This window comes from Peromyscus eremicus, chromosome 8b (genome assembly GCF_949786415.1).
Source record: "Peromyscus eremicus chromosome 8b, PerEre_H2_v1, whole genome shotgun sequence".
NCBI classification, from domain to species: Eukaryota; Metazoa; Chordata; class Mammalia; order Rodentia; family Cricetidae; genus Peromyscus; species Peromyscus eremicus.
The window spans coordinates 10891528-10913740 of record NC_081424.1 but is presented as its reverse complement, the minus strand read 5'-3'; the positions used below and the strand labels follow the sequence as shown (position 1 = coordinate 10913740).

Genomic DNA, 22213 nt, shown 5'->3' with positions numbered 1-22213 from the left:
TTTTCCTCTAAAACAGATTAGTTTGCTGTCATTGCTGTATATTTCTGTAACATTTTTTTGTAGGATTATAAAAGTTCTTGGTACTAAATAAGTCAATTAAAAGAATAATCAATAGTCTCTCTAAAAAAAGAAAGTTGACAGGTAAATCAGGAAGGCCATGTAGTTAGAACTGGTGACATTTAATAAACAGATGCCTGTAGGTGGAATTACGGACCGGGATTGCCCACATAAGAGATCGTTTAAACACTGATTACAGCATTTCCTATAATACTTGTCTGAGCAGTCTTCAGTCTCTGTTGAAGAGACCCGGATTGTCACTGACTGGAGCCTCACTTTGGTGCTTTTGGCTGACAGCTAAGGGAGTGATTGGTAGACCAAAGTAGGTCAGAGAATACAATGGAGGGGCAAGGGGAAGTCCCTGAGTTTGCTCCATTGACCTGCCTCCGAGGGTGGAGTTCAGCTTCATTGTTATGGTCCGGGCATGTCTTCCTGTGAATGGAAGAAATACTCAAATGGCAGAAAAGATTCATGAAGATTATGAATTTTTGGACTAATATGTTATTGGAATGTGTCGCTGGATAAATCTCTCCTGCCTGCTGGTACCCGAATAACCAGTCAGAGGCTTAATATTAATTACAAACTATTTGGTCCATGGCTCAGGTTTATTGCTAGCTAGCTATTACATCTTAAATTAGCCCATTTCTATTAATTTATGTACCGCCACATGTCTGGTGGCTTTACCTGTATTCTCATACATATCTCCCCCACCACCCCCGCCCCAGCAGTGCTCAGTGTCTCCCCTGGCCCCACCTTCTCTATGTCTCTCTCCTTGGATTCCCCACCTGGCTCCATTCTGCCTTGCCATAGGCCATAGCAGCTTCTTTATTAACCAATGGAAGCAACACATGTTCACAGACTACAGGAAGACCATCCCACAGCAGGAATGGCCAGTTGGGGCAGCAGAGGGATGACTAGAACCAGGACTGGGGAGATCAGTCTGTCAAGTGCACCTTCACAAGAACAAGAATCTGAGTTTGATCCCCAGTACAAAGCTGGGCATGGTGGCATGCACAAAGACAAGAGGGTCCCTGGAGCTCACTGTCCAACCAATTAGCCTGATCGGCAAGCTCCAGGCAAATTAGAGTTCTCTAGAGGAACAGAACTGATAGCATATATAGAAGGAGGATTTATTAGAATGGCTTTCAGGCTGTGGTCCAGCTAGTCCAGCAATGGCTGTCTACCAACAGAAGGTCCAGGAATTTAGTTGTTCAGTCCGCAAGGCTGGATGTCTCAGCTGGTCTTCAGTATACACAGGAATCCTGAAGAAGTAGGTTCTAACGCTAGTGAAGAAATGCACTTGCCAGTGAGAGCTAGAACAAGCAGGTAGAGAGCAAAACCTTCCTTCTTCCATGTCCTTGATAAGGCTGCCCAGATTAAAGGTGGACCTTCCTACCTCAAAAGATCTGGATTAAAGGTAGATTTTACCCATGTCAAAAAAATCAGATTAAAAATGGGTCTTCCCATTTCAAATGATTAAATTAAGAAAAATCTCTCTAAGGTGTGCCCAGCCACCTGGGTTTTAGTTAATTCCAGGTCAGATACATATGGTGTCCCTCCAAAGGGCTCATGTGAAGGCTTGGTTGTCAGCTGGATGGAGTTCCTGAGGGTGGGACCTGTGGTTGTCCTCTGGCTAGCACACACACTCACACACACACACACACACACACACACACATATATAAAATATTAGAACTGAATTTATCTTCATTACACACACACACACACACAAATGCATGAATATGACAGCATTTTAAGGTAAAAGGAAGGGCTTTTGGATTTCTGTGTGATAGAGACTGGCATTAAGTTTGTAGCTGTTTTCCTGGTTTCTTTTTTTGTCTAGTGTGGCCATTGTACAGGGATTGCTTTTTAGAATCAAAGAACTGTTCCAGACTTAGCAACCCATATTACATTCGTTCTCAACAGATGTTGTTGGATAAACATTAAAAGCAAAACTAGTGATTATTACTGGACTGGCAGCTATCATATTTCTGGGAAACGTTTTTTTGCTTGCTTGACTGTATTAAGCAGTCTGATTGGCATCCAGGAGTCATTCAGCTGCCTTTAAAGATTCCACACTGTTTTTTATGCCTTAAAGTTAAAATTAATTTTTTTAAAAGTAAATTTGTAGGAAATGGTTCCTCAGGTTGGCTAAGATGTTAAGAAGTTGTCTGTAAATTTTGTGTGTATGTAGTGGTACATATGGAGGGCGATACATAAATATTGGGAAACCAGAGTTTGATCTTTCCTCAAGTACAGCGTACTTGACATTTTGGTATGTGTTATCTCATGGAGCAGAAGTCTGTACTCAGCTAAGTTTTCTTTCTCAGGTGTCCGCCCCTGACACTTTTTAAGGGCAAGAGACTTGACAATGTGCAGCCTTTTAATGCAGAGTTTTGCTGACGTTATTTTCTGTTCTTGTACTTGCCAAGAATTGCTGACAACTTCAAAGCTGTCACATGAGTGACTACCAGTTGCCTAGATTGTTTGATGATTTTGGACAAATGCGGATCAGGATTTCCTGTCATTTTTCTTCCTCCTCTGGGACTGTGTAGCCTCTATCTCTGAGCAATTGTACACTTGAAAAAAAAAAAAAAACAAAGCAAGGCCACTGACTTCAGTCACCTTTACTTCTGTGCCAGACGAAATGTTCCTTCTCTTACTTGTGAGCTGTTCTTGGTGTCTGGACAGTTGCAGCAGGAAGAGGGCTGCTGGGCAAGAAGGAGAGATTTTTCTGAGCTAAACTCATTGCTGTTCTCATCACAGCCAGTCCCTGCCTGCTCTTGGCTGAAGCATTTTCCTAGGATCCATGTGATAAAGTAGATTATTCTCAAAAGAATCCATATGGGCCCAGAGCCTAGAATCCATTCCTGGATTATTTGTGTTGGGCAGGGGTGGAGTGGGGCACAGGGGATATACATATGAATGAATCTTTTTAAATGTGAGTCAAAGAGAGTCATGTGTTAAGAAGAAGGCATTCTGTTAAAAGAATTGTAATCAGTTGCTGGGTGAAGGGGCTAATCCTAGCCACTGTTTAAATACTAGGAGTGCCTGTATGACAGTCTGGATCAAACAATAAATATCTATGCTCCAGAAGATAAATGTGGACTTCTGAGGAGAAGCAAGAGTCTTGAATAAAGTAGACTTCCTTTGGAAACTGTAATTGGGACTTGGTTGAGTTCTTCTGTGAGGAATGTGTTCCACTGCAAATATCAGAGGGAGGAACTACAGTCTGTGTTGTAAAGGGATCGGTGCTGTGGAGCAATCCTTTCCTACACTGTGACTGTGTATTACTCTCTTTGGTTAATAAGAAGCTGACAGGCTGGTAGCTGGGCAGGAAGTTAGGTGGGAAAGCCAAACTGAGAATGATGCAGAGAAGGAGGGCAGAGTCAGGAGAGATGCCAGCCAGCTGCCCAGGAAGCAAGACATGCTAGAGGACAGGTAAAGCCACGAGCCACATGGTAATACATAAATTAATAGAAATGGGTTAATTTAAATGTAAGAGTTAGCTAGTAACAAGCCTGAGCTATCAGCCGATCATTTATAATTAATATTCAGCCTCTGAGTTGGTTATTGGGACCAGGTGGTCGGAATAGGAAACATCTGTTTACAGATAGGGGTCTTCTTTTCAAGAAGTCTTAATTCAGATGTATGCTAATGGCCATAACGATGTTTTACTATCCTCAGGTTAAAAAAAAAAAATGCTTGTTATATTTTCAAAATTCACTGTATTTATTTCTATTTATGAGTATCAAAGTACACTGAAAATATCAGCTTGAAACAGTTGGGGTTGAAGTCAGGATCTTACCTGGGGCTAAAGTCTCTGAAGGGTAGCCTCGCTGGAAATTTGCTTCCAAAAATAACTCACATGAGCACTGGAAGAGGGTTCAGTTCTTCACGGATGGAGTCTCTTTACGGTACTCAAGCAGGCCTACCCAAAACACTCGCCTACAGAAACATGTGCAGGGGAAGGGGAGACGGTGGAGGTAAGAACCAGACTGGAGTGCAGTGTGTTCTGTGACCTGATTTTAGAGTGACGTATTGTGTTTGTCGTATTCCGTCGTCCACACAACCCTGATGCAGTTTGGGAGGGAACTACAAGGATGTGGTGTTAGGAGGTTAGGAGGGAAGAATCACTGGGAGGAACCTCAGAGGCCGCCTGTGTTCCAGGTGGAGAGAAGGCAAGGGGAGGCTGTGCTAGCCATCATCCCTTTGTAGCTCCTCGGCCAGAACTGGGTAACGTGGCCTCGCAAAAGATGTCAGCAGTCAAGTATTTAACTTTTGTAGCGTCTGTAGCAGGCATGAGAAGAGAGTTGGAAATGGAGTTTGGGTTAGCATGTTGTCCGTCCTCTGCCACTCCCAGACACTGATGGTGGTGAGTACAGTTGTCTTCCTGCAGTGCCCAGGACAGAACTCGGCATTGCGTGCACTGGGCGAACATTGTGACTGCGCTACCTTCCAGACCTATGATAAGATTGCTTTCAATTTTCCTAGATTCTCAGTATTAACAGTTAGCTTGCTACCAGGAGATTTCACCTATAAATTAAAGGAATTAAAGGAACCCTGAAAAATGTTTTCTTTTCTTCTTTTTAGACAAGGTTTTGCTAAATAGTTTAAGCCGGCCTTAAACTTGAGATCCTTCCTCCAGGAATACTAGAGCAAGCCAGGGAGATTAGATGCTGTAAATAAACTGAAATGTGGGAGGTAAAGACTAGAGTTCTCCTCACTTGCTGCTCTGTGCCCAAAGATGAGCAGGAGGAGGTAGAGAGAGTCCTTCATAACTCTCAGCAGGTAGAATCAAACCTCAGAACCCAGCATGAGCAGGAGTCCTGCTTCAGAAATGTGTCCAGTCAGAACCTGGATCTTGTTCCATAATATGTTAGAACAGCAATCTGTTCTTGGAGAAATTAATGCAGTTTGAATGTTGCACACACTCACAAATTTAGCTGTCAACTTGGCCTGAAAATCAGGAAGACCTTTTCAAGCATAATGACAGAGAAGAAACCTTTACCAGAAAACTTAATTTGGATTGCAGTAAAGGTTTTGGTTTTTGGTGGTTTTTTTTTTTTTTTTTTTTTTTTTTTTTTTTTTTTTTTGAGACAGGGTTTCTCTGTGTAGCTTTGGAGCCTGTCCTGGATCTCGCTCTGTAGACCAGGCTGGCCTCGAACTCACAGAGATCCACCTTCCTCTGCCTCCCGAGTGCTGGGATTAAAGGCATGCACCACCACCGTCTGGCTGATTGCTGTAAAGTTAAATTCACAAAAATACAATACAAACTACAGGTGGAAAATGTATTATATATGGAGCAAGTTAACATCCTTAGTGAATTAAAAACTCTAGTCAGCAAAATGGCTTGGCCTGAAAAGAGAGGAGCTTGCCATGTAAGCCTGCAACCTGGGTCCAGTTCCCAGAACCACCTGCAGGCAGGTCATGTGTGCTCACTGACCTGCACATGCTCAATGGCACCTCTTTCACTAAGGAGCCCTTCAGTAGTAACTGCATTTCTGTGTTTAAGGAAGTTTTTGTTTATCATTGGTCTAAATAACCAGAAGAAAATTCAGGCAACAGTCACTTAGAACTATATGTAAACAACCTTGTTCATATCCCCCCCCCAAAAAAAAAATGAAGAAAAAGAGAAAACAGATAGTTTGCCAATAACATTATTAAAACTAGAGCTCCAGATATGGTGGCACACTTCTGTTATCCCAGGACTTCAGAGGAGGCAGGAGGATCAAGAATTCAAGGCCAGCCTAGGCTATATAGCAAGACTATCTTAAAAACAAAACCAAACAAAAACCAGAAAGAGTGAATAAAATTGAGAGAAGAGATAACCTCAAATTAAAGATGACTATTGTTAAAATTGTACAGCATAAATTTGACTACTACTCATAAAAATTTAGATAGACTTTTCTTGTCATAGTTGGTGAAATAAGATATGGTATAAAATAATGGCTACAAAATTAACTCATAATGAAAGAACCCTAAAGTTGCTCAAACTTGATATTAATGATCAGTTTTGGTATGAAAAAGCAATGAATGAATCAAATAGTTACTTATGGAAAACAAAGTAATTTCTATTAGAATTTGGGGAAGCTAAGAATTAAAGCTATTATATACATAGTATAACTGTAACATAGATCATCATAGAATTCAGTTGCTTCAGGAATTACTTTGTAGATGAAATTAATTTTTATTGGTATAATTCTAGTTAATAAAAATGCACTCAAATATGGAGTAGAAACATTCGGAATCTTTGGGATCCAAAAGAGTGCACACTGAACTGATGAGACATTCTAAAGTTCCACTCTGTTCAAGTAATACACTTTCTTTTTTCTTTTAAAGATATATTTATTAGCCTGGCATGCTGGTGCACGCCTTTAATGCCAGCACTAGAAAGGCAGAGGCAGGAAGATCTCTAAGTTCAAGGCCAGCCTGGTCTACACAGCAAGTTCTAGGACAGCCAGGGCTACACAGAGAATCCCTGTCTTGAAAAACCAGGGGAAAAAAAGATTGATTTATTTTTATTTTATGTGTATTAGTGATGTTTTCTTGCATATATGCCTGTACACCATATGTGTGCAGTATGTTGGGGAATATTATTTTAAGGTATGTTACTTTTGTTTATGTTGCATTTGTTTAACTCTGTGAAGCTGTGAGATTTTGCCTGTCTAAAATACCTGATGGTCTAATAAAGAACTGAATGGCCAATAGCAAGGCAGGAGAAAGGATAGGTGGGACTGGCAGGCAGAAAGAATAATATAGAAAGAGAAATCTGGGAAGAGATCTAGATCTAGTTGCAAGAGAAGGAGGAGGACATCAGAGGCCGGCTACACAACCAGCAATGGAGTAAGAAAGTAGGTTTTAGAAGTAAGACAAAGGTAAAAGTCCAGAGGCAAAAGATAGACGGGCTAATTTAAGTTAAGGAAAGTTAGCAAGAAATAAGCCAAGCTAAGGCCAGGCATTTATAAGTAATAGTAAGCTTCCGTGTGTGATTTACTTGGGAGCTGGGAGGCAGGTCCCCCAAAAGAGTAAAAAATAACAACAGTAGTACCTGAGGAGGCCAGAAAGCATTGGATCCTCTGCTCCCAAATCATGAAATGGAGACTTTTTATTAGTTATGAATGCTCGGCCTTATCTTAGCTTTTATTTCTTGCTAGCTCTTAAACTATCCTATTTCTCTTCATCTATGTTTTGCCTCGGGGCTTTTTAACCTTCCTTCCTTCCTTTCTTTCTTTCTTTCTTTCTTTCTTTCTTTCTTTCTTTCTTTCTTTTTTCTTTCTTTCCATACTACTTTTATTGCTTCTCATGTCTGGCTGGCTGGCAGCTGCCTGGCTTCTGGCCCTGAGTGTGTCTCTCTCTTTTTCCCTCATTCTCTTCTCCTCCTCCTTCTTCTCCCTCAAGCCTAGATTTCTTCTCAAACTTATTCTCTCTGCCCACCAACCCCGCCTATCCCTCTCCTGCCTAGCTGTTGGCCCTTCAGCTTTTTATTAGATCAGTCAGGTGGCTTAGGCAGGCAAGGTGAAACAGCAACACATCTTTACATAGTTAAACAAAGGCAGCAAAACCAAATGTAACACATCTTTACATAGTTAAATGCAGCACAAACAATTGTAACACACCTTTGTATCGTTAACAAAGGCAGCAAAAACAAATGTAACCCACTTTCACATAGTTAAAGGAATATTCTGCAGCATTAACAAATGTAACATATCTTTCTGTAGTTAAATATTCCACAACATCCACACATGCTACTGTTGTTAGTCTAGGTTTATACCTTTTTTAGTAACCGGCAACTATCTGTCCATCTGTGATTTTAAATTAATTTGTTGATTGCTTGATGTCTTCTTTGATGGGGTTATAAGTTCTCTGGGGCAGAAATGCCTACCTAGTTCTGTTCAACATATCTCAGTTCTTTTTCTTGTTTTTTTACGCAGATGAGTTTTTCCTATATATATGTATTTGCACCACATGCATGCCTGGTGCCTGTGGAGGGCAGAAGATGGCACTGGATTCCCTGAAACTGTAGTTACAGGCAGTGTGAGCTGACCCAGGTCCTCTACAAGGGCAGCAAGTGCTCTTAACTACCTGGCCATCTCTCCAGCTCTATGTCAGGTTCTTATTAAGTCAACAGTATGACTTACCATATTAGGTCAACAATAAATGCTTGTTGAGTGGACCAACAAGTAAATGAAGTAGAGGTGTGCCCCCTCTCTCAGAACTGTACTGATGGTCATGGTGTTTTCAATAGGATAGTTTGCCTCTAAGTTCAACACTGATGACTGGAGAACAAGGTAGCGTCAAAACTTTATATAAGGTTTATGTCACTAAAATATTTTCAGAGCTTTTGGAATACTTGGAGATAGCATGGTCAAAATATTAAAGAGTGGACTAGGAATGTATTGTTTGTTTCTGCTCTTTTGGGGGGCCTACCACTCATCTCCCAAATAAATCACACACAGAGGCTTTTTCTTACTTATGAATGCCCAGCCTTTGCTTGACTTACTTCTAGCCAGCTTTTTTTAAATTATCCCATCTACCATTGGCCTCAGGGGCTTCCATCTTTCTCTATTCGTGTATACCTTTTCTCTGCTTCTTACTCCGTGTCTGGCTGTGTAGCTGGGTGGCTGGCCTCTGGAGTCCTCCTCCTTCCTCTCTCGTTCCTTCTTTTTCCTCCCAGATTTCTCCTTCTATATCTTCTCTCTGCCTGCCAGCCCCACCTATCCTGCCAGCCCCACCTATCGTTTCTCCTGCCTTGCTAGTGGCCATTCAATTCTTTTTTAAACCATCAAATACTTTAGACAGGCAAAGTAACACAGCTTCACAAAGTTAAACAAATGCAACATAAACGTAAGTAACACACCTTCAAATAATAGTCCCCAACAGGGATGGAGCTCAGTTGGAAGAGTGCTCATCTGGCATGGACAGAGCCTGGGTTCCATCCTCGTCACCTCATATAACCAGGCCTAGTAGTGCACATCTGTCATCTCCACACTGGTACTCCAGAGGTACAAACGGGAATCAGAAAGTCAAGGTCATTCATGGCTTCATAGTGAGTTTAAGGCCAGCCAGGGTTTCATGAAACTCAGTCTCAAAAACCTGTAATAGTGAGAGTATGAAAGAATACCTTCATTTTTAGTAACATTGAAAGTAGATAAATAATAATTATATTGAAAAATGAAGGCTTGATAGACAACTGAAAGTGATATTTAATATCAACTTTGCAAAAATATGCATTAAAAGAGCCCGAGGGGCTAAGGAATGGCTTAGACCATAAAATGTCTACCACATGAGCCTGAGGACCAGAGTTTGGATTCTTCAGCGCCCATGTGCAAAGCAAGGCTCTTGGGCCTGAGGAGATGGCTCAGGTGGTAATGTGCCTGCCACACAAGCATGAGTTCCCAAGTTCAGATCGCTAACTGCAGTGCTGGAGGGGTGGAGACAGACAGATCCCTGGAGCTTACCAGTCACAGTTCTCACTGCTTGTTGGGCCCTGGGCAGTGAGAGACCTGTTTCAAAAGATAAGGTGGAGTGCAGAAAGCCACAATATAGGACACTGGATGTCAGCCTCTGGCCTCCATACACAGGCACGCACAAGGGCACACATTCCTATATGCACATACATACACTACACATATACATACATGCACAGCAAAAAATAAATAAAGCCAGGTGCAGTGGAAGTCTATTAACCCCCAAAGGAGGGGAGGCTAGAGGACCCTGGATCTCACCTGCTTGCCGGTCAGAGAATTGGTGAGTTAGCTCCAGGATCAGGGGAGCGATTCAGGAAGACTTGATAAGGACCTCTAGCCTACATGTGCTCACATACAAGAGAAAAGAGCTGAAAGGAAACATTGCCTGGGTCAGCAGTGGCTTCTCTGAGTAGGCTTAGGAACAATTGTGGCTACTCTGTGTTTATATTGATAGAGTTTATACTCTCTTGAAGCAAAACGTGGTTTTATGTTAACAGAAATTCTCCTAAAACTTCCTCGGTGTTTTTGGGATTTGTAGGTGGACACTTCTCTATCCGCTCATTTGTGGGCAGCTGTGAGTACTGAGGTGTTCTGTACCCATGAGGCTGTAATAGAATGGGAAGGGTGCCTCTGTTTGTAGATTCTGTTCTTGTGTATTGCACTTGCCTATCTGACTTAGTTTAAAATATCTCTTTCACCTCTTTCTCAGATACCACCAATAGCTACAATAGTTTGAATGTAGCCCTTCCAAAATCCAGAAGTTGCAAATGTAGTAGTACAGAGAGGCCAAATCTTTAAGAGGTAGTGAGGCCACGAAGGAGTAGGCCTTTTAAGGGGCCTCAGGAAGCGTGTAGTTGCTTCTGCTTGCCCTTCTGCTGTGGGAAGGAACAAGGCTTTTATCCAACCAAACGCCAGAACCTCCGTCTTTGACGTCCCAGTCTTCTACTGTCAGAAGTAATTTTCTGGTTTTCCCATAAATTACACACTCTTAGAGACTGGGCATCACAAAGCAAGCAGGATGCTGACTTATCATTTTTTTTTTGTTTTTCGAGACAGGATTTCTCTGTGTAGCTTTGTGCCTTTCCTGGATCTCGCTGTGTAGACCAGGCTAGCCTCGAACTCACAGAGATCTGCCTGCCTCTGCCTCCTGAGTGCTGGGATTAAGGGTGTGCGCCACTACCGCCCAGCTCTGACTTATCATTTTATCTTGTACTTAATTACAGAAAAAGAGAAACCAGTAACTGTGATTCCCAAAGTCTACAATCCTACAACCTTTTTTTTTTCTGTCCACTTTTTTCATTTTATAAACTTTATTTTATATATATATTTTTAAAAAACCCCACCTTAGCTGAGCACTGGTGGCGCATGCCTTTAATCCCAGCACTCAGGAGACAGAAGCAGGTAGATCTCTATGAGTTTGAGGCCAGCCTAGTCTACAGAGTGAGTTCCAGGACAGCCAGGGTTACACAGAGAAACCCTGTCTCAAAAAACAAAACAACAACAACAAAAACTGCAAATAATAGAAATGTCACACATTAAAAGTACCGGACTCAAAGCCTACGCATTTCAGTCAACATCTATGCAGCTAGGATAGGCACTCGGAATGGAGGTTGTGGAGCTTCACAGGGTCTGTTCAAAGGTGGGGAAGTAGTTAAATTAGATGATTAATAGTCTACTGGGCTCGGCACGAGGTTGGTGAATGTATTTACCTCATATGCAGAGTTTTAACTATTCAATCTTCCTGTACTCACTGCCTTTACTTGCTGCATTTTATAATGATCCCTATTTACAGTTCTTAATTTTGTTTCAATTAAAAAAATTTTGAGCTGGGCGGTGGTGGCGCATGCCTTTAACTCCAGCACTCGGGAGGCAGAGGCAGGTTGATCTCTCTGAGTTTGAAGTCAACCTGGTTTGCAGAGCCAGTTCCAGGACAGCCAAGACTACACAGAGAATCCCTATGTCAAAAAACAAAACAAAACAAACAAAAAAAATGACATAAGAGTCTCACATTGCTTAGGATGGGTAGCCTAGAACTTGGCCCTGTTGCCAAGGATGACCTTGACGTCCTGATCCCCCTGCCTCTGTCTCCGCAGGGCTTACATCTGAGGCCTCTGTGCCTGTTCATAATTCTCCACTTTAAAGTTGTTAGCTGGGGTTCAAACCAGCATCAGACAGACATGTAATGTTTTGCTTCTTTTTGTCAGTCCTGGGGATTGAACCCACAGCCTCATACATGCTAGGTAAGTGCTTTACCGCTGAGCCATAGCCCCAGACATGTAGTTTTATTTTCTTCTTTTGCTTGACAATTACTGTGGTGTGACTCTCCCTCCCTCGTAAGTAGAAAACAGCTGTAGGTGTGTGCAGTTCTTCCTTTTATCTCCTACATTCCTCTCCTTCCAAAAGTTTTTCAAAATCCCTAATCCATGCTAAATTTGCTCTGAATCAGTCCAGATGATAACAATTATTAACAGCATGTGATTTTTCTTCTTTATTCTGTTAGTGTGGTAGATTACATTGATGAACCAAGCTTATATAAGTCACTGGAGATAATATTCTCTTGCTGAATTGTTTGTTAATACTCTTATAAGTACCTTTACATCCACATTCTTTATTTTATTTTTTTTTTTTCTGTTTTTTTTTTTTTTTCCCTTTCCCCGGAGCTGAGGACCAAACCCAGGGCCTTGGGTTTGCTAGGCAAGTGCTCTACCACTGAGCTAAATCCCCAATCCCTTTATTCCTTCTTTTTTTGGGGGCGGGGGGCAGCGTTTTGTTTATTTTAAAGGAAAACTGAAACTCTAGATCATGTGATTTTTTTTATTTAGAAAAAAAAAAACAAATAAAGCCCCTTTATAACATATTTTTCTTTTAGTTCCATAAACAAATAACCAAAACAATGACCAAGTAGAGGTGTGCAGGATAAGATAGTACCCAGCCTGGACTGAGGGGGAACCAAGTAGTTTATGTTTTACAGCCCAGTGGCTGAGTCTTTTACTCGGTCGGGTTGCTAAAGAGCCAACGCCACAACATAATTGGCATACTCCCTTCTTCAAAGCAACAAGGCATCTTGAAATCTCAGCTTCCTGGTGAGGTGCTGTGGTTGGAAGCAAGACATTGTTTAACCATATGGAAAGTCAGCTGGGTCAAGGATGAAAACTCTTCCCCACCCCAAAAAAAAGACCTGAACAGTCACAGTGAAAACCTTCACTAGCTCCTGATTAAGCTGGCTTTTGGAGAAGTCTGGCCCCACACTTTACAGTGTGAAGAGAGGCCACTACAGTATCCAGCCCACAGTCACCGCCTCGCTGTCTGGATCAGAGGGAGGCTGAAGAGAAGCCCTCAGACGCCCTCTTCTGTGCCAGGGAAGGTGAACAGAGGCAGGGCGAGGTCTTTGTCCTTGGAAGATTCATTTTAGTTCTGGCAGGATGTGAGCCTTGTGAATCTCTTCCCATCATTCACTCTGGGGTCGGGTGGAACTGCTTCACCAGGAGTCAGCACACTGTCTTTCAGATAAATCTCCTAGTTTAGTAACGTCTGTAAGTTTCTCGCATTGAAGACAGAGACTGTGTAGGCTTGCCTTGCCATCTGTGTGGGCACCTGACATGTCCCATCAGGCACTTAGACGGGAGCCGTGGGGCTCTTTCAGTGAACACATCATTGTCAATGCCCAGGATGGAAAGGGTATTTGGGAGACTCAAGGACCCCCACCAAAGCTGACTGTGAAGTTGGAGACACCAAGTTTTTACTGAGTACTGAAGCTTCTTCAAGCAAACTACTGTCCATTATGGCTCAGCAGTCGGTTCTGTTCTAGACGCCCAGCTGTCCCCAGCACAAGGGAGACTTTCAAATGCACATTCCTGCCCCCACCCTGAGAGAAGGTCTTCCGCAGACTTGGCACTGACGAGGGTTCTCTCCTGAGTGAACTACCAGATGTTTTCAGGGGCTGGACTGCTTAGCAAAGGCTTGGCCGCATCCCTGGGCCTCACAGAGGAAAGGCTTCTCGCCCGTGCGGATGTGATGGTGGTTCTTCAGGTTTGCAGCTGTGGTGAACTGCTTACCACATGCACACACAGCACATCGGGATTTCTCCCCGTGTGTGTCCTCGTGTGCACCGTCAGCCTCTGCAGCGCGTAGAAGCTTCACCCACAGCTTCTGCAGGGCAGATAAAGGAGTGCTTATTTCTGGGTGCTACTTGTAGTGACTGTGTTTTCCAGCCTTCACTTGAGCTTCTATTCCACTCAGGGAAGGGGCCCACGGTCTGTGGGCTGCCCCTTAGCAGAGCCAGGGCGGACCATTGCTGCTGGGTTTTACCTTGTTGGCCAGTTACGCATGAGTAGCAGCAATTAAACTTCCACGGGGCCAATTCCTGAGCCCAGAGGAACCATGGAATACTACTCTCTGCTCCCACCAAAGAGGAAGTCATTTCTGACTCCTCTGGCTCATCCTGGCCAAACATGAAGTGCTCCTCCAAACCCAGACCTGCCCTTGCTAGGTTAAGAGTCAAAGAAGTGCTGTCACTTGGCTGTAGATCCTTCAACAAGGAAGGCGACTGGAGTGGACAAGACCCCTGGGGACTTACGCACACTCCGAGCCTTTGTCTCTTCTCTGTCTGGGCCACATTCATCTGAGGGATCCTCCAAACAGCTGAAGACAGGACCTCCTTGGAGGAATTAGTAACCTAATTCTGAAGCCTCGGTCACTGGAAGGAGGGATAAGCAAGTCATGTCTTTAGTTTCCGATTCCACTAGCCCTTGTCCCAGGTGTGTGAAGGTATTCTGAACCAACTGAACCAAGAGCTCTGGCTTGGAATCTCACTCATCTGATAACATCCATTCTGCTTCCGAAATCCTGTAGTTGTTCCAGGGACAGGTTCAAATCCAATTCAGAGTCGATGACACCTTCCTGTTACATTCATAGCCTTTCAATAAACATGCTTTTCCTGTAAGATGTTGAACTGAGTTGCTAATCAGTTTAACTCCCAGTCCAGGGCAGCTGGCTCTGTCAGTCCTGAATTCCGTCCACACCTACCATATTCATAAGGGACGTTTTCCTGCCCCTCCCCACCTTTGGTGGCTTAACTTTAAAAAATGAATTGGGAAATATTACCTCTTTTTATTTTTTTAAGGATTATATAAGATTGATGTTCATTCCTCTTTAATAAAATTACAGTGAACCCATCTGGACTTGAAGAGTTCTTACGAAAGAATTAAAAAAAACAATCACAACTTTGATTTCCTTAATAGTCATTGACCTTGTGCTGGTTGGTTTTTGTCAACTGGACACTAACTAGAGTCACCTGAGAACAGGGCACCTCAATTTAGGAAGTGTCTCCATCAGACTGGACTGTGAGCGTGTCTCTGGGGCATTTTCTTGGTTAATGGTTGGTGTGGGAGGAGGGCCCAGCCCACTGTGGGTGGTGCTTACCCTAGCCAGGTGGTCCTGGGAAGTATAAGAAAAGTAGCTGAGTGTGAGCCTGAGAACTAGTCAGTAAGCCACGCTCCTCTGTGGCCTCTGCTTGAGTTCCTGCCTCCAGGTTCCTGCCCTGACTTCCCTCAGTGGTGGAGCGTGAGAGGCAAGTGTCAGCCAAATAAACCCTTTCCTCCCAAGCTGCTCTGTCACAGCAGTGGAGGAGCAGATGAACTGTTTCCGGTTGTCTGTTTCTAAAGACGCTGATATGGAGGCACCAAAAAGGAAGGTGACAGAGCCACAGCTCGCCTGCTGCAGACTTCACTGGGGTCACAGGAGGAGCAAGGATCAGGCCCTTTACCCTGAGAGCCACCGGCTCCCCCTCAGCTATCAGGCATCAGCTTATGTTGCTCCCCGTTCTTTTTGGTCTGAGGCAGCAAGGACCCAGGGACCCGCTGGGAGTTGCATATGTTTCATTTCTGACCCAGCCTCGAGGCCCTCTAAGATCCTCCCAAGAGACCTGTCAGATTCAAGTACAGCCTTCCCCACAGACCCAAACTGCACTTCCCCACCTAATTCTAAGAGGGGATGTTTGGGATGAAGGCTTTTGGGAGGGGCTGGCTGTACCTGCTCCCCACTCAATGGCAGATGGCTCCTATTGGCTGGAAACCACAAACTGCTACTGCGTATGTTTAAGGCATGGTCCCCAGGGGGCGCTGTTACCTGAGTCTGGGTGGGAATTGACCCAGCTTGTCTTCTTTTCAGACTTCGTGACATTGCACAGACTCATACACTTTTGTTTCCTTTTGAAGACCCAGCACTTGATTTTACTGCTTTTTCTCTTGTTTCTGTTTCTGACTCTGATTGATCATGGTTTTTTTTCTTCGTCTTGCGCCTTGGTCCACATTGCTTTTTCTTGAGGCTTGTGGAGTAGAACTTGGGATTTTTTTCTTACATTTTCTTTCTTTCTTTTTTTTTTTTTTTTTTTTTTTTGGTTTTTCGAGACAGGGTTTCTCTGTGTAGCTTTGCGCCTTTCCTGGAACTCACTTGGTAGACCAGGCTGGCCTCGAACTCACAGAGATCCGCCTGGCTCTGCCTCTCAAGTGCTGAGATTAAAGGCGTGCACCACCACAGCCCGGTCTTACATTTTCTTTTATCTGGCATGTGCATGTAGCTGTGAGTTCCCTTCTGCTCTCACCGCGCCACACAGATGTCGCTGTGTTTCCATTTTTGTTCAGTTTGTGTGTTTTTACAATTTCTCTCAATACTTCCTATTTTACCCACAACAATATTTATAAGTGCAGTTACTAGCTGCCAGAAGAATCCATGTTCCCTTTCCCTGTTGTCTGTTACGTGTTTCAAGTTTCGTTTGCTCTGATAGGACAAAGTGCCATGGCTTTAGTGCCTTTAAGGTTGTTCAGGGCTGAGGCACTTGACCTCCGTCACGTCCTTTGCCCGCTCTCGGGGTCATTTGAAATATCACCTCTGTATCCTGTCAGTGTCACACAGACAGTGACAGCAGCTCGTTCTAGTCAGTTTCTCAACATGATCGAGGACACGGAACGGGAGGAAGGCGTGCCGGTCGAGAAGCATCTTTGCTTGCTGTGTTCGTGTCTCGTTCCTCGTGCTCAGAGCTCACCCCTTCGGGCTTCCTTTCATTTAACAGTGTCATTTAGACACCAGGTACAGGTGGCATCCCCTGGCCTCAGGAGGCAGAGGCAGGTGATCTGTGAGTTCGAGGTCAGCCTGGTCTACAGAGCGAGTTCCAGGACAGCTAAGGCTACACAGAGATCCTGTCTCAAAAAACAAAAACCTAAACCTGTCATGTAGTCATTCTCTTTAAGTAGGTCTGCTGGGAAGGATTTGTGTTTCATTCTTGTTCACCCGTAACCTGAGAATGTTTGTTTTATTATCCTTGAAGGATATTTTCACGGGATATAGACTCATGGGTTAACAAAATTATTTTCTTCAGCACTTGAGAGCTGAACAACTTCCTTCCAACCTCTAGACTTATGCGCTGGTGCCTCTGAGTGATAAGGTGTCATTTCCTTCACCGCTTTTAAGATGTTTTTCCAAAAGTGACTAGCACATCTTTGTGTCGGATTTAGTCTAACAGTTTAGAGTTCACCTTAGATTTAAATTGGGACTGTCTTTGCTCTATTTGGGACGTGTTCAGCCATCACTTCAGGTGTTCTCAACCCTGGCATCTTCTGGAATTCTGATGACAGGAATGTTAGATTTTGTGATGGTGTTGTGGGTGCCTGGGGTGTTGCCCATTGGTTTTGTTTTGTTGTTGCTTTCTTTCTGTTGCTAGAAAGTTCTGCTGATTTATCTCCCAGTCCACTGACCACCTCGATCTGTTGTTGAGTGTGTCCATTTACATAGTCTGTGTCTCTTCTGGGCTTTATTTCTTCCAAGTCTTTGAATGTACTTCCTAGCGTATTTTCCTGATGGCTGCTTTAAAATACTTCCAACATCTATATTGTGTGTCCACTGCCATATAAAATATATCTTATGCAGCAGACAGCACCTGTATTGTGTGTCCACTGGCATATAAAATATATCTTATGCATCAGACAACATCTGTATTGTGTGCCCACTGTCATATAAAATATATCTTATGCAGCAGACCACATCTGTATTGTGTGCCCACTGGCATATAATGTATATCTTAGGCAGCAGAATCCCCCCCCCCCAGTTTTTCAGTGGCACTTAATACAAAGCTAGAAATACTTATAATAATTTCAGTATTCTAATATCTGAATGCATCTGTATTTGAAATTCATATTGTAATTTTCTGTTGATGTTGTACCTGTTTGATGTTAATGTGGGAAACTCTGGATCTGATATAAGTATTTTGTTGTAGTTGGCTATTATTCTGACACCTCTCCAGCAGGAGAAGAGGCTATTACCTTGTTTTTGCAAGAAAAGGCAGCAGAAGTTCTGGTTTCCGGTTTGGCCTGTGTGTGTTGGGGGAACTCTTGTTTACTCTGGACAAGGGTGCAAGTTTCAGCTCTCTGATGGGCTCGGTGATGCCTCCTTGTCTAGAAGACACCAGCATGCTTTTTACTATTCCCAAGATGTCACAGGGTAGGGGTGGCCTCATCACCATGGTCAAAAGTCTTAACTCTGCCTGGCTCTTTCTGTCACCGGCGCTCAGACAGGAGTGGGACGGATGGTCACTGCTTCTGGGTGCACTTGGAAGGCCAGCTTCCTGTGTGGTCTTCTCCACTACTGACAGTGGGGATGACGAGTGCCATGGCCCTACGAGAATGAAAATCTAGCCCCTGGCTGGGGTTGGGAGCGCTTGTTACTTCTGAGTAGGAGTGGAAGTTTACATCCCCACTTAGCCTTTGCTGGTTTGGGTGTGGGTAGGGCACAGCTGTTTTGTTAATGTGGTGGCGGGGAAGGCATTTGACCTTGGGAGAGTGACTTGTGTCTAAAAATGCTCTGTCTTGCTAGGCTATTCCCTACCTAGCCCTTTGGATAGAGAAGGCAAGCTTTTACAGGGTCTCACTATGTAGGCCTGGCTGTCCTGGTACTCACCGTGTAGACCAGGCTGGCCTCAAACTCACAGAGATCCGCCTGCCTCTGCCTCCCGAGTGCTGAGATTAAAAGTGTGCGCCACCGCACCCAAGTTCCAGTGGACATAACTTTTCATCGCTATGTTATCTCAGCCGTCTGTGGCAGGCAGACAGACGAGGCAAATGTTTGCCGCTGCCTGACCTTCCAGGCTTCCCAGTTGCTGTCTGTGTGTTTAATAACACGTAGCTTAGGTATCAGAAATCCTCATTTTCACTGGTACTTAGCACAAAACTAGAAGCACTTAAATATCCATCTGTATTCTAAATCCATACAGTTGCTGGATTCCAAAAGGCTTGCTTATGCTTTTGAGTATAGGACGTAATGTGCTTGGAAAATTAGCTACTGCGTTCGTTAATTATATCTGAAATTTTTCTTACTGTTATTTGAAAAGTCATTTCTCAGTGCTATCTTAGGATAATCTTAAAGAAGTTTAATATTTAAGGAATTATGATATAGTTTAACTCCAGGAGTCTGATTTAAGTAATCAATTCTGCACTAATATATATATTCTTAGATTCTGCACACTTAGTAAAACATTTGAAATCATTCACGTGTTGAAGGTGGACCCTATCATTCCCACAACCTCAGGAATTTTAACATTGTTCTGGAAACTTCTGCCCTTCATTGCTTCAGAATCCTTCCTTTGGCTTAAGAGTTCATAGCACAAGTCTTTGTATAAATGGGTTTAGCAGATTAACTGCGATCGTGTAGAGGAGAAGTAGCAAAGAACTATGTGCCTTCAGTTGACAATGATTCATACTCTGCAAACTGAGAATACACTGTTTAAAAATGTGTTTGCCACATAGAAGCTAACGACGCATTTGTTCTCAAGGTGTTAAAAATACAATTGAGGAAGCGATATCAGCGACTCCTGCTTTAGTTTAATCACCATAGCAGAACACCTGATGTGATTTGCTGGAGTTGCTGAAGAGGCCTTGGATGTTTACCTAAAAAGTAACAGTGGTAAACTAAAATGATCGATTCAGAACCATTTCCCTATGCTTAATAACTAAGTTGACAGAGAGATCAAAAGCTCGAATGTTACATAAAAGCTTTTCGTCCTGTCTCTACCTCTTCCTCCCCAACCCTTACCCTCATACTTTTATTCATGAACTTAAAAAAAAAAAAAAAGGTTGAAACATAACAAGCTAAATTCTTTGGTGAAAGAAAGGGAATAAATAATTTTCATTTGAAGACCAGCAGTTCCAGAATCTCTAATTCCTGAACTGGAGTTTTCTTGCTCTACAGATAATGCTTGTATCAATAGGCCATGTGTTTCTGCTTAGCTGCTTTCCCAGGCTCGGTTCTTAAGTGAACTCAGTCATCCGGGTTCTGGCATGGCCGCCCGTTCACGCGCACGTGAGATGCCCCGCCACAGCCCTTCCTCAGCGGTGCTTTCAAACCTACTTCCTTTTCAGATTGAAGGACACAGTCATTCACAGGACTAACTCGTCTTCTGCAGGAGCAAAACTCCAGTTAAGATGAAAGAAAACTCAAGGTTTTTGAAAAAAGTGAATGAGTGTCAAAAATCAAAACAACAAAACCTCCTAATTGAAACTTTGTTCATTCGTGAAAATATTTGTTTTGGGGTCGGCAAGCTTGACATCTGCAAATGTAAGTCATCTTTGTATCATTTGATTAGTTAGGATTTTTAACACTAGTTATAGGACGGTGACCCCTTGACATGCATTAGCTGTGCTTATTAGGGCAAAGCTCAATATTTCCTGGCCTCACTCACCAAGAAGTCATGAGGCAAGCCCGGCGGTGGTGGCACATGCCTTTAATCCCAGCACTCGGGAGGCAGAGCCAGGCGGATCTCTGTGAGTTCGAGGCCAGCCTGGGCTACCAAGTGAGTTCCAGGAAAGGCACAAAGCTACACAGAGAAACCCTGTCTCGAAAAACAAAAAACAAAAAAAAAAAAAAAAAAGTCGTGAGGCAGCTCTGTGATCCCCCAATTTCAACTTCTTCCCTTCAGCTACTTTATATTAAGCTAAATTTTGAACTGAAAATAATAAATATAGTGGTGGCACTTGGACATTAATATGACTTTCTGCCAAACTGAAGGAGAGTCTTCAGCTCTCTGGCGTGTTGGAACATGTACTTAGTCTTGAGCTACCGAGACTTCACAGCTTTCTGAGCCTGCTTTACACGTCTGTACACACGTGTAAAGTAGGCAGCTTTTGTCTTGGTTGCGCTGCCCCCCACCCCCTGTGGACCCCTCTTTGCTCTGCAGTATTGATCCTGTTGTTTTTCTGCTCTGACCCCACTCTTAGGAGTTTACGCCTAAGGTAGACACATTGCTCAGACATTAAACATAGGCAAACATTTGCTCTCTTGCTTATCAAAGTTTTCTAATGTAGTGCTTAAGATATTTTTGATATAATTGCGTCCTGTGTCCTACTCAAGGACGTGTTTGCCCTTGGTGAATATGAAATGAGAATCAATGCTGCTTTATTCCTTGAGGACTGAGTTCCTCCTTTTCCCACTGAGTAAACATCTCTTTGTGCTTTTCTTGTTGTTGCTTTGTTTTGGTTTTGGTTTTGGAGGTTTTTGAGACAGCTTCTCCTGTAGCCCAGGAGATCCTGGAACTCACTCTGTGGACCAGGCTGGCCTGCCTCTGCCTCCTGCTGGGATTGAAGGCATGGTCACACCCAGCTCTTTGTTTCCCAACAAAGCCAATGACTCTAGCTAAAGCTAAAACAAGGTCGTCTGTCCCAGTGAGACCTGACAAAACAGGAGCCTGGAACTTACTAAACAGTGGTTTGTCGTTTCCAGTGCAGTACCCAGTTCTCAAGATGAGCTGTGTGTACATGTTGGTATTACAAGTTCGCCTCTCATTTCAGTCCACCTGTAGCTTACTGGCTGTCTTAATCCATTTTGCGTTGCTCAAACAAAATACATGAGACTGGATTACTAATATGGAGTGGTTTATTTAAGGGCAGGTGTATATCTCTAACACTTCCCAACATCACTAAACAAATTTATTTAGCTCACCAGTCTGGTGACTGGAGAATCTAAGCAGGATGCTGGCCATGTCCTGGCTGAGAAGTAGGCAGAGACCAGCAGACACAGACCTGCCAAGGCATGGGTTCAATTAACAGGAGAGGCCAGCTCCCTCTTTAACAATCCTCTCCCTGTTAACTAACAGTCAGAGGAGACCTGGTTCACTTGTACAAAACAGTTTGAATCCACTCCTGGAGGTGGAGCCCCAGGACCTAACCACTTCTATTAAGTCGGGCCCCTTAGAGGTTCCAGCTGTCACACTGGGGACCAGTCTCCCAGCAGTTAACCTTTGGAAGCTAAGCCATGGCCAGACCATAGCACTGAATCTCTCTTTACAAGACGCTTGTTTTTTTAACAGGAGATACAAAATTAATCTGCTTATGAACTATAGGCTTTCTTGAGCCTCAACTGACTATGTAAAGGAAAAATAACTATATACCATTTTACCCTTGATTTCTGAGGGAGTATTTGGGTAATGAATGTGTGTGTGTGTGTGTGTGTGTGTGTGTGTGCGCGTGTGTGTGCGTGTGTGTGTGTGTGTGTGTGTGTGTTTCCATTGTTTTTAAATAATAGCAATTCAGAAATGATATTTTTTTAAAAGTGGTTGTTTAATTCTAGTCAATTCTGATATTAGCTCTGATTCTGTACATGGTTATCCAAATCCACCCAACTATATAGTCAATATATCGATGTTAC

At 43.3% G+C, this 22213-nt stretch overlaps 1 protein-coding gene and 1 pseudogene across 1 annotated transcript in view; one reads left to right on the top strand and one right to left on the bottom strand.

Moving 5' to 3' along the window:
• The window catches only part of Sesn1 (sestrin 1), a 103705-nt gene that overhangs the window by 30232 nt on the left and 51260 nt on the right, over positions 1-22213 (top strand). The gene's annotated exons all lie outside the window — the stretch shown is intronic.
• On the bottom strand, positions 13005-14352 carry LOC131918732 (zinc finger protein 410-like; annotated as a pseudogene).